This window comes from Protopterus annectens, chromosome 3.part0 (assembly GCF_019279795.1).
Source record: "Protopterus annectens isolate FY-2018-M chromosome 3.part0, PAN1.0, whole genome shotgun sequence".
Taxonomy (NCBI): domain Eukaryota; kingdom Metazoa; phylum Chordata; order Ceratodontiformes; family Protopteridae; genus Protopterus; species Protopterus annectens.
This window is the reverse complement of record NC_056731.1, coordinates 1,401,928,249-1,401,939,447: the sequence shown is the minus strand read 5'-3', so window position 1 is coordinate 1,401,939,447 and position 11,199 is coordinate 1,401,928,249. Positions and strand designations below refer to the sequence as shown.

The 11,199-nt window shown below is 37.4% G+C and overlaps 1 protein-coding gene and 1 long non-coding RNA gene across 2 annotated transcripts in view; one reads left to right on the top strand and one right to left on the bottom strand.

Moving 5' to 3' along the window:
- Nucleotides 1–5,849, bottom strand: part of CHD7 (chromodomain helicase DNA binding protein 7) — a 2,781,650-nt gene extending 2,775,801 nt beyond the window's left edge. The window contains exon 1 of the mRNA XM_044065875.1: nt 5,421–5,849. The gene's annotated coding sequence lies outside the window, so the exon portion shown is untranslated. The remainder of the gene's footprint in view (nt 1–5,420) is intronic.
- A 110-nt stretch (nt 5,850–5,959) lies between these two features.
- On the top strand, nt 5,960–10,221 carry LOC122796754. Its single transcript, XR_006364007.1, has 2 exons — nt 5,960–6,176; nt 10,048–10,221. It is a non-coding gene; the product is annotated as an uncharacterized LOC122796754 (long non-coding RNA).
- Nucleotides 10,222–11,199: the final 978 nt, after the last annotated feature.

Here is an 11,199-nt window from a genome sequence, read left to right as displayed (position 1 = left end):
TGCAAAACTACTTGGAGTACTAATTGACAACCACCTCACCTTTGAGCCACATATTAACAACACTATAAGAACAGTAAACAAAAAACTAGGCTTCTTTTATAGGATCAAACCCTTTCTTACCCCACTAGCAAGAACCACTATTGTCCGGACCCACCTTATCTCAACCCTGCTATATGCTTCCCCAATCTATACCAAACTATGCAAAAGCAATCTGAACAAGCTGGCTAGCTCCTACAATAATATTGCCAGATTTGCAACTGGTTCTACCTATAGAACCAATCATTGTAACAATCTTAATCAACTAGGGTGGTTATAATTGCCAAATCTTATCCTATCAAACCAGCTAACTATTGCCTATAAGATACTGTTCCATCCTACATCTACTCCAATACTAACCAATCTAATCACCCCCTACAATAACATGAAAACCCTGCGCTCTTCAAACAAAATAATGGTAAATATATGTAAAACCAACAACCTGGCTGGAGATTCTTTATTCTCCAGCACGGTGGGTAAAACCTGAACTCCCTCCCTACTGATCTTAACTCCCTACCTTCTACTACCCTATTTAAATCCAAGCTCAAACCATACCTTAAATCACACTGGCTATGCCCCTGTGCAAACCCAGACTAACTTCCTTGACCCTATTCTTCTCACTCACACAAAACTAGCTATTCCTTTTCTATTAACATCTTTGTCTGTAAAACCAACTGAAAGTTCAAATAGTGCTCAATGTTACTTACTACTGTTTTTGGTTGTATGTATATCCAAACATGATTTGTTAGCTTAGAATACTTTTTCCTTACTCTTAAGCTAAAATGTATTTACTAGTTAAATTTGTTAAATCTTGTAATGTACTTATGTTATTGTGATCTTTTTCTGGAATGTGGAGCTTTTCTCCCCGGGCCTCCACTGAAAATGGACATGTATCCAGTTGGACTAGCCCAGTCAACAAATGTAAAATAAAATAAAAGTAATAGGAGGGATTGACAGTATGACTACTAAACGTTCTAAAACAAACAAACATTTGCATAACCAATATCTACTACAATAAAAAAATGCATTTCTCTCCAGCATCTACTACTTTTTGCACTTTAAGAACATCTCATGGGGGGCTTCCCCATCACACACATCTCATCTGACATGAGCTGGCTACCAAGCTAACACAAAAACCTCCAGATTTCAAACTATAAAACTCTTGCATCTTCCTCTGTGGTCTAGAAAACAATTATTTAAATATTCAAAAATGTGCCTGCTGCAGTGTCTTGAATTTTAAAGCAATTTTATTTCACTTCTCAAAACAAAAGAATACTAATTCTAAAGTGCATTCAACAGTTAACAGAGACAGCAGTCTAAACAAATGACAAAATTAAACACCAAACTTAACAGTTGAAAAGAACTCTTGAAACAAAGATAAATCCAATGTCAAAACAAATAGCGCACAGATTTCATTTCATCCCTTATAGTCACAGTGAAAACACTGGCCAGTCAGGCTCTAACGTGAAAGTACTTTATACATGATTTGTATGCCAAGCGTGGAACTGTAAAGCCACTTAAACGCCAGCTGCACATTTTATTAAGCAAGAGTTATTTTGCACACAATGGCCAAGAATATGGGTCACAATGAAAACTACGCTTGTAGCAGCAGGATTGTGAATGAAAGTGTTTTATAAGTATGTGACATTCAAAATAAGTTCAATTACTTGTAGAAATTGCACTACTGTTGCACTTAAAACTGTGTGGATTTTCTTGCAAGGAGAAAGGGAAATATTCCTATACAGTGATTTCCCTTTCCCAGCAATGTTCAGCGCAAAATCACTTTTTTTCTGTTAATGGGCTGTGTAAATTAAGTGTTGTTTCTTCTCCCCTTCATCACCGTGGTGGGGGACCTTACAGTAAAACCCCTAATCACGCACTCATATTGAGGGTCACAGCCTCAGCCAATCACAGAAGGCAATACATATTCCAGGTGCCCAAAAGATTAAAAAAAAAAAATGCACTGTACATCTGTTAAAGCAAACTCAGAAAACAAGTAGCGGCTATTTTCCTGGTTTGCCAAAACTAGGCGAAACAAAACCACCTGTTGTCAGCAGACTTCACCTGTACTTTAGAAGTCAAACCATGCAATGGACTAACTTTTCTACCACAACTCCCACTGAAATGAATTTGCACCTTTGGCCGTTTACTAGACAGGCTAAATGAAAAAATATTTTTACATCAGCATGGAACTATTAAAAACAGAAACAAAAGTGGGCAACCTATGCAATGAAAAATAACTTCAACCATATACTCATTGGGGAGCGGGGGGGTCAAATTAAGTGCATTGCAACCTATTTTAAATTGCAACATGGGGGGAAAAGGGTATTTTTTAAACAGAAGCAGCATTCACCACTCACATATCCGAAACACACCAGTATCTCTCAAAACGGGTACAGTTTTACATTTATACACTACAGAGCAAGTGTCAAAGAATTTGTCTTCCCCTCCTTATTGGTAACAACTGCTCCCAAAGAAACTGTCACTTCCTGAATATACTGCTCAGGTAAAGTAAAGCAGCAGTACAATCCATAATAAAAACAAAAACGCTAAAATATTTAAGTTCACAATCCCTGCAACATTTATATACATATACCAACTAATCTCAAAAATGCATCAACAGAAAACCAAGATGTAGATTTAATATCAACCTACCAACAAGCAGCTGTAATACTAACACATACACAATATAGCATCACCTTTCAAGCATAAGCAATGAACAGCTGTAAAGCAAACCATAGTGACACCAAAATCTTTGTATGCAGTTCCCCTCCTTTAGGGACAGGAACTGCCATGTTTTAGGGTTTCATAACTACCTTAGACCAGAACTGTTAAACGGCACTGATGAGAAAGGATGAAAAGGACACGGACATCATCAGTACAGAGCACAAACCTTAAATCAAGAGCTTGGTGAACTGTGGAAAAGTCCAGCAGGGTCAAAACAGTATGCCAGCCAACTTAAAAATATGAAATCTGATACAGAAGATTACCCATCCTTCTCATACAAACAGAACATGTACCATATTAAAAGTGTCACTGACAACAAAAAAAGGAAAACTCAAATTACAAAAAAAATATACCACAGATGAAAGAAACAAGCTCACACAAAGTTATCAGCAGCCCAACCTGGCCACCTTTGTGCTATGAATGTAGAATTATCTACAGGTAGTACCATATCCAATACTAAACGTATGCTAGTTCTCAATCAAAAAAGCTGAACCGAACTATTACTACATACAGTATTTGACAGTAAAGCTAACATATGGATGAGTATACGCCCAAGAAGAAGGCCTCACCTGTGACAGGAGAGGCCAAGAATTAGTCATCAAGCAGAAACAGCTGGTAACACCACAGCTGTTAAAGTGAAATAAACTTGCTAACTTTAAATATTTCACTACTTTTTAAACCAACATTAAAACCTCACCAAGAAATTATTACAGGGAAAGCAGCAGCCAGAATTAAGCAAGAGTACAAAATTCATACTACATAAAAAGGTTTGTTACAATACCTTTTTACAAAATGACTTTAAACAAAAACGGTCATAACGAACTACGGTTGTATTTTTTTATTTTTCATGCTTCAAATTTTGCGGACAAATGATACAGAAACCATGCTTACCATTAGAAAATTTTATGACAAAATGAAGTCAGAGTTTGTCCATTACAGCACTTACACCCCCCAAACTTAACAGAAATGTCCTAGTTGTTACTATTTACTTAACATATAAAATTTCTATTCCATCTACCAAAACGAGCACTTGCCCATAGACAGCTTCTTTACAATACATAACCAATAAGGCACATTTCACAAGAACAGCACATGTAGAAATGTTAGAATTTGTTACACCACATCACCTGTGAACTTAAACCATCCCCACACATGGAGACATTTTATGACAGACAGTCCAGACAACTGTTGCTCACCTTGAATGACAGAAGAAAAACAGCACACGAATCTAGCTGGAATGAAACTTATTCATTCTATGCTTTAATGATATTTACTAATTTAACACTGCAGAGTTTTAATAGCCGTACTGGTAACCAAGATCCGACTGTAAACAAGCAAGCAAAACCACCAGCGACCAAAGTAAATTAAAATAAGAAAATATTTTGGAAATTAAGAACCTTTACAATGTACACACAAACTACTGTACCCCCACAAAAAAGCAGGTGGTCTTGGTGGGGAACACAAGCTTAAATAGACAAACTGTGGAATGCTTAAATTTATTGTTAACTTTACACTTTGCTTACAGAACTTCTAACACTACTGCACACTACTAACAATCAGTGATGTATGATTAGCATATATTTTGGCTATAATAATTGTTGCAGGTCAAACTTAAGTAGATGGAGATGTACAAATGTTTCAGTAAATATTTATTGCACTAACAAGCCTTCTGCTGGTTCAGCGTGACATTTGGTTGAACAGACTTAGCAATTTTCTCATAACTTACTTTTGTTACCTGTGTTTGCAGTAATTTTGAAAACTATAAAGTACACAAAGACAACTGAGTGAATCATTTCTATTTAACCCATTCACATCTGTCACAACGTCCCTTCATATAAGCAGCTAAAATTGACCAAAGAAATAGCTACAACGTTCAGAATACCAAATTAGACGAAAGAGCATTTCATTATCACAATCAGTGAATGTTCCAAGTCAAATTAAAGCTGCCATTTTAGGTTAAAGACTGGAGAGCCTCCCTTTTGTGTCTTTCATGTAAAGTGACCAAAGGCTCTAGATCCACTTCGAAGTGCGAAAGAATACTCACAATGCATAAGATTTTAATTACAAAGCAAAATCCGTACCTGGAGAACCTTCAGTACTAGTGCTTGTCTGTATGCAGCACAAAGAGCCCTGGTCTCAAGCTGAATAAATTAACTGTCCTTGCTGCCACAGCAAATGTGATTACAACTACCCTTGTGTGAGCGTGTTTTTTTTTTTTCCTCCTCCTCGCTCTCTCCTTCTCTACATATGTGAAGGACTCACCCTTACGCTTTCTTGGGCTTTAAATCAACGGTAGATCAGAAAATGTTCTCTCTTACATTAACTGTATCATTCTATTAAAAATGATAGTATTTAACTTTATACGGCATTTGCTGCTATTCGTTTCTGTGTTAAGTTGTTTAAACAGGAAATAAAACTGCGTTAACATAATAAACAAAACCGTTTCACCATGCACAAAAACAAAACTATTTGTTTCCCTAGCATTTGGAAATGTTTGGTTACTTTGAATATTAAATTCAGTGAAAGAGAGTAAATGCGTCTTCCTTTACGCTACACTTTAAATTATGTTCTATTACTCAACATGTTATTTTAAAAAAAGCAAATAAAAATACAATGAAAAGTGGGTCTTGCACGAGCTCCCGTTTGTTCAACTGTACCTCGCTAAGCATTACAACTTTGCTTTTGTTCATTGTTTGTAAAAAGTACTTCAGTCCCAAAGACAGGAGTGTCGAAATTCTCTCTTAAGCATTTTGACCAAGTCGATTTTCTTAACGAGTTCCCTTCTGAAAATCCTGGCCAATCCTAACAGGATAAATGAAAGCAATTTAATGATGGCTGCTGCTCTTTGCCTGCAACTCCTTCTCCCTCACGCTGAACTAACAACAACCTCTCACTGACCGCTACTCCCCCACTACCACCGGTCGTGGCTAGATTCCCATGGCTGAAGGGACCCCGCTGATGTCACAGCCAACGTCATGGGGCGGGGAAAGGGAGGCGTTGAGGAGTACTCGGCAATCGGCTGTCTAGCGGGAAAAGGAAGCAGTCGGCCATTTGCTGCACGAAATCTTCACGTGTATTTTGCAACTGGCGAGGTATGCATTTGTATATTTTAACACCCAGTATAATAAGCAATATTCAAATGAGATTGGATATATATCTGCATTTTAATAACTCGTGTATTGTTAAATTTTAATAGTTAATTTGTTGTATTTGCGAACGTAAAAATGTTGCTTTACATTTACAACTCGTTTGCTGTACGTATGGTTTGGCTATAGAAGTGTTTACCTAAGGGAGCAGACATTTCTCGGCACGATGGTTATGGAGTGATGTGCTCACGTGCAGTCTGTCATTTGCTGCACGACATCTGTACTTTGTGTTTTGCGAGTGGTATATATTTATATTTTTAATGACTGGTGAGTAGTTGAATTTTAATTGTGTTAATTGTATTTGTAAAAAATGATGATTTAAAGTCAGATGTCGTTTGCTACATGTATGGTTTGTTTGTAAAAAGTGTTGATATAAAGGGAGCACATCATTATCGGTGCGATGATTGCGGCAAAATGTGATTTTGTGTAAAATGTAAATGTATTTTTTATCTTTGCATTAAGCGTGAACTGTTAATTTTGCTAATGTTATTGATAAGGGTTGGTCATTAAAGTGTGTGGGAATAGTTATTCTTTGTACCCTGTTTTGTAACTTTAGTTTAAATTAAAACTGCTTAGGTACTTGGGGTGGTAAACAAAAATGGTTAACAATAATTAATTTCGTTGTTAGTATTTTATTGTATATGTGACTGTTCCGAAGTGTGTTTAAGTATTTCTTATTCTAGTATAAAATTAAAAGATTGTCGGAAAGTATGTATAGTTACGTATATTAATGATGTAAATTATGTAAAGCTGTCAAAAGATGTTTTTGTTGGGAAGGAGATAACTGTTAGTTTGCCGATTCAAATGATACTTTCTGCTTATTTTATGCATGTTATTGAATTCACAAAAATGTACACGTATTGTTTTTTCTTTGGTTTGGATTCTAATAATTATTTTTTTTTGGGGGGGTATCTGTAATCATTAATGGTGAATGGAAAATTGTCAGAAATTCATATATTTTATCTTTTTTGTTTGTGGGGAGTGAAATACATGTTGAAGAAACACTGCAGACAGAAAGTGAAATATACGTTTATCTAAACACACAAAATTTGTTACAATTCAAATCTGCCAGGAACATAATAAGTACCTGTTAGTTAATTTAATTATTCTTTAGTCTAAATTTCCTCTGAGGCAGACAGACTTAATATTATTTTCTGGGAAAGCAGTTTTGTGTTCATAAGGCAGTGTGAGGTACCAATTGATGAAATTACAATGATGTATTTTTTGTTTTGATTCCTGTCCCATTCATGTAGAATGGAAGTAGTGACAAATACTGTCAAGTTTGAGAATCCTCAGTAAAAATGTCAGTGGGAGTTTTGCGGTAACTCATTGCATATAATTTCCACTTATGTGTTGACACAATCACTGAAAAGGGTTACAAAAATTGATGAAATAATGTAACCTTTTTAAGAAATAACATTTTATGAGTTTCAGGTTCTGAACTCCTTTATTATTTATTTATTTTACATTTGTTTACCAGGATAGTCCGACTGGATACATGTCCTTTTTCAGCGGAGGCCCGGGGAGAAAAGCTTCACAAAGACAAACTTACATAGATTACACAGAAGTTAGCAAACAATTATAAAAACAACGTGATTATATACAATGGGTTAGTAGTGTTCCCTAGTAGGGACTTAACAATTGTCATGGACAGACAATTAAAAGTAAGAGACATCAGATTGGAAGCAGAGCTTGGTGATGTAGTTACAAGTTATGATAATTGCAGAATATGCTTTTAGTTTGTAACTTAATCAGGGCTGGTACAGGGGCATAGCCAATTCACTTCGAGATACTGTTTGAGGTTTTTTTTTTTTTTTTTGAAGAGACTTTTGGAGGATTGTAGGTTATGTAGTTTGGCAACGAATTCCAGGTTTTGCCAATGAAGGTGGCAAACAGGGATTCACCAGCAGAGTTATTAGCTTTGTGGGTTTGGACCAGTAGTTTATCGGCTGAATGTAGGGATCTTAGATTGCTATATGGCTTAATAATATTTTTAAGTGAGGGGGTATCCTCAGGGTGGTACAAAATTTTGTGCGCTATTAAGAGTTGATTGAATTTAATTAAGCTGGGCAGTTCTTGCCACTCTAGTTGTTTAAGGTTCTGGCAGTGGTGGAGCCAGTGGCGAATCAGGTAATATGATTGTAGCTATGGGACAGCTTACATAGTTCGGATTTGTTGAGGTTTGAGAGTACAGGCGAGGCATATAAGAGAGTAGAGAGTAGGCGTGATCGGGCGATTGCAGTCCTAGCCAGTGGGGTTGAAAATGTCTTGTTTCTATACAGTGAATCCAAGCTTTTTATTGATGGTCTGTATGGTTTTGTTGACCTGTAGGTCAAATTTGAGATTATTGTCTATGATAACCCCTAGCAGTTTGGTGTGATTATCTGGGAAAATAGTGGTACCATTGTTAGATGTGACAGAGAATGAAAGTGTGGGAGAGAAGAGCAGAAGTTTAGTTTTATTGGGGTTCAAAAGTAGGCATTGATTGGTGAGCCAGTTTTCAATATTAAATGTATTTTGAGTTAAGATTTGCAAGTCAGATGGGGAGGTGGCTGAGCAGATGACAGTGGAATCATCTGCGTATTGGATGCAGGTGGCTTTAGGGATAGCAGTGTGGAGGTTGTTGATAAAAATGGAGAAGAGTAGTGGACCTAGTATGGACCCTTGAGGGACACCAAGTGTGACAGGTAACTGGCTGGAGAGTTTGCCCTGCCGTAGTACCGCCTGCTGTCTACCAGTCAGGTAGGACTGGAACCACTGGATAGTAGGCTTGTTGAGGGAAATAGATTTTAGTGAAAGAATGAGAAGTTCATGGTTGACCATGTCAAAGGCTTTTGATAGGTCAAGAAAGAGGGCAGAGGTTAGCCTGTTGTCATTCTTGTTTTGGTTTTTGGCAGTAGTAAAGGAAAGGAGGGCTGAGGTGGTGCTGTGGTATGGCCTGAAACCATGCTGGGAGTCGGATAGTAAGTTATTCTGTGAAAGGTATTGCATTAGTTGCTTGTGTACACATTTCTCCATTATTTTGGCTAGTGGGGAAAGAATGGCATTTGGTCTATAGTTGGATATGTCTGAGGAGCTACCACCTTTATGAAGTGGGATGACGTGAGATATTTTCCAGAGGGAGGGATAGAATTTTCGGATAAGGTTCTGTTGATGAGGATAGATATGGGATATGCAATGGCATCTGCAGCTATTTACAGGTACTCTGCAGGGAGGAGGTAAGCAGCGAGGGTGGTAGGTTTTAGATTTTTTAGAAATGTTTTGATAAAACTAGTGGATAATGGTTGGAGGCCAAATTCCGGGTGATTATTAGGTAAAATAGGCATGTGGTTTAAGTTAGAGGGGGTTAGTTGATTTGCTAGGGATTGGATTTTTCAGTGAAAAGGTTATTAAAGGCGCTAGCTATTGTGTCTGGGGAGCTATGGGTGTAGTTAGCCAGGGTTGGGGTGGTGAAGTGTCCTGGACAAAGTAGTTGATTTAAGCCTTCCCAGAACTTTTGAGGGTTGTTGTGGTGTTTCTGTAGGAGATTTTGGTAGAAGCTTTTTTTATCCAGTAATATAGTTTTTTTGTATCATTCCTGAGTTGACCATATTTTAGATGGTCAAGTGGGGCTTTGGTTATTCTCCAGCTGGCCCAGTATGTTTCTAGTTTTGATTTTTGCTTTGGTATCTTTTGTGAGCCATGGTGCTGTATTTGATCTAGTTTTTATTGTACGTGCTGCAGCATGGGAATCAAGAATACTTAGGAATTCAGTGTTTAAGTGATCTATGGCCTCCTCTAATGTTAGATTTTTTAGTTTTGACCAGTCAACTGCTTTAATTCATTTTGGACTATAGCAGCATCAAAGTTTTTCCTGTTTCTAAATATTTTATATTTGGGCTGGTGAGGGTTTCCTGCCTTATGTTTTATGATATAGGTTAGACAGTGGTCGCTGAGGTCATCAGGGAGAGTAATAACTCTTTATTGTATTTCAAAGCTCAGTTAATAAGTGAAGCTAATCCCAGTTTTATCAGGTTTATTCACCTTCAGACTTCAAGTGGTTGAACACATTATGGCCCTGGGAAATGAAAATAATGCATTTTTATACAAAAACACAAGAGTAAAAGAGTTGCATTTTTTTCTCTCTTCCTCCTCACAGCTCTTCATCATTTGCCACCAGTGCCTCTCCTTGTTCACCGTGACTACTGGACCCACCTTTGCCTCCTGGAGCTCAATCCATCCAATGTGAGGATGCTTATGCAACAATGCGAATTCTGATCCGAATAGCTTTATGATCTAAATGGGTGTGAAATAAAAAAAAAAATAAAGGCTACAGGTACCTTGCTGTCTGCGTTTTCCTTAGGCATGTGGTTTGAGATATGATATGCATGATGATATATTTGCAAAGGGGACAGATTGTGATTTTATTAAGCCCCAGCATTGTGTGCGCTGCAGAAGATGACAAGGATAAAAGTGCTACATAGTGTGACAAACTGCTAAGTCATACCATTCCCGTATGTGAAACTATGGGGATCGTCCTCCACAAATGGAAGTCCATTCTCTGGACTAGAGATGTTGCATTTGCATCTAAGATCTTTACTTGTCTGAAATTGTCTTTTTTTTTTTTTTTTTTTTTTTTTTTTTTTTTTTTTAGGTTTGTTTAAATGAGTGTGCAAAAGTAAATAATTGAGGGAGTTTGTGTGTGTGTGTGTGTGTGTGTGTGTCTTGCCTGTCTGTGTTTGTGTCTTGTGATTGCTAGGTAACCCACTGAAGATTACTTTTACTGCTTGTGCACACCAGTATTACAGCAAAGACTAACTGTACCCCTCTGTCCTACATATGTATGCTTCGTCCTGTATGAAAACAAGGGTTACCATCACTAGCTTTGGTGGCCAGAGAGTGCATGCCTAACCTTGTATTGGCACCTGCTTTCAATGTACTGGGCCTTTGTTATAGCACTGGAGTGGCAGCTGAGTTGGCTCCCATCCTTTTCCCAAGATTAATGTGCTGTACATGCTCATTCATAGTCTTTCCCCACATGGCTGTTCTGCCACCCAAGCTGATAAACTATGTGTGGTTCTCTGAGTCATAGTCAGGGTTTTATTTCTCTGTGACAGAGCCCATATTTTTAGTGTTTAAACTGTATTTTTTTCTCATTTATTGAAAGACTAAAGTATGCTAACGTGGGTTCAGTGGTTATTGTCATTAGCTGGAGGGCAGGGTTGTGGAACTCTGCATGGTGTCCCTTTCAAAGAAAGTATTCATGCCAGTGGTAGAAACAATGCAAATATAGTGAAATTGGAACTGTGCA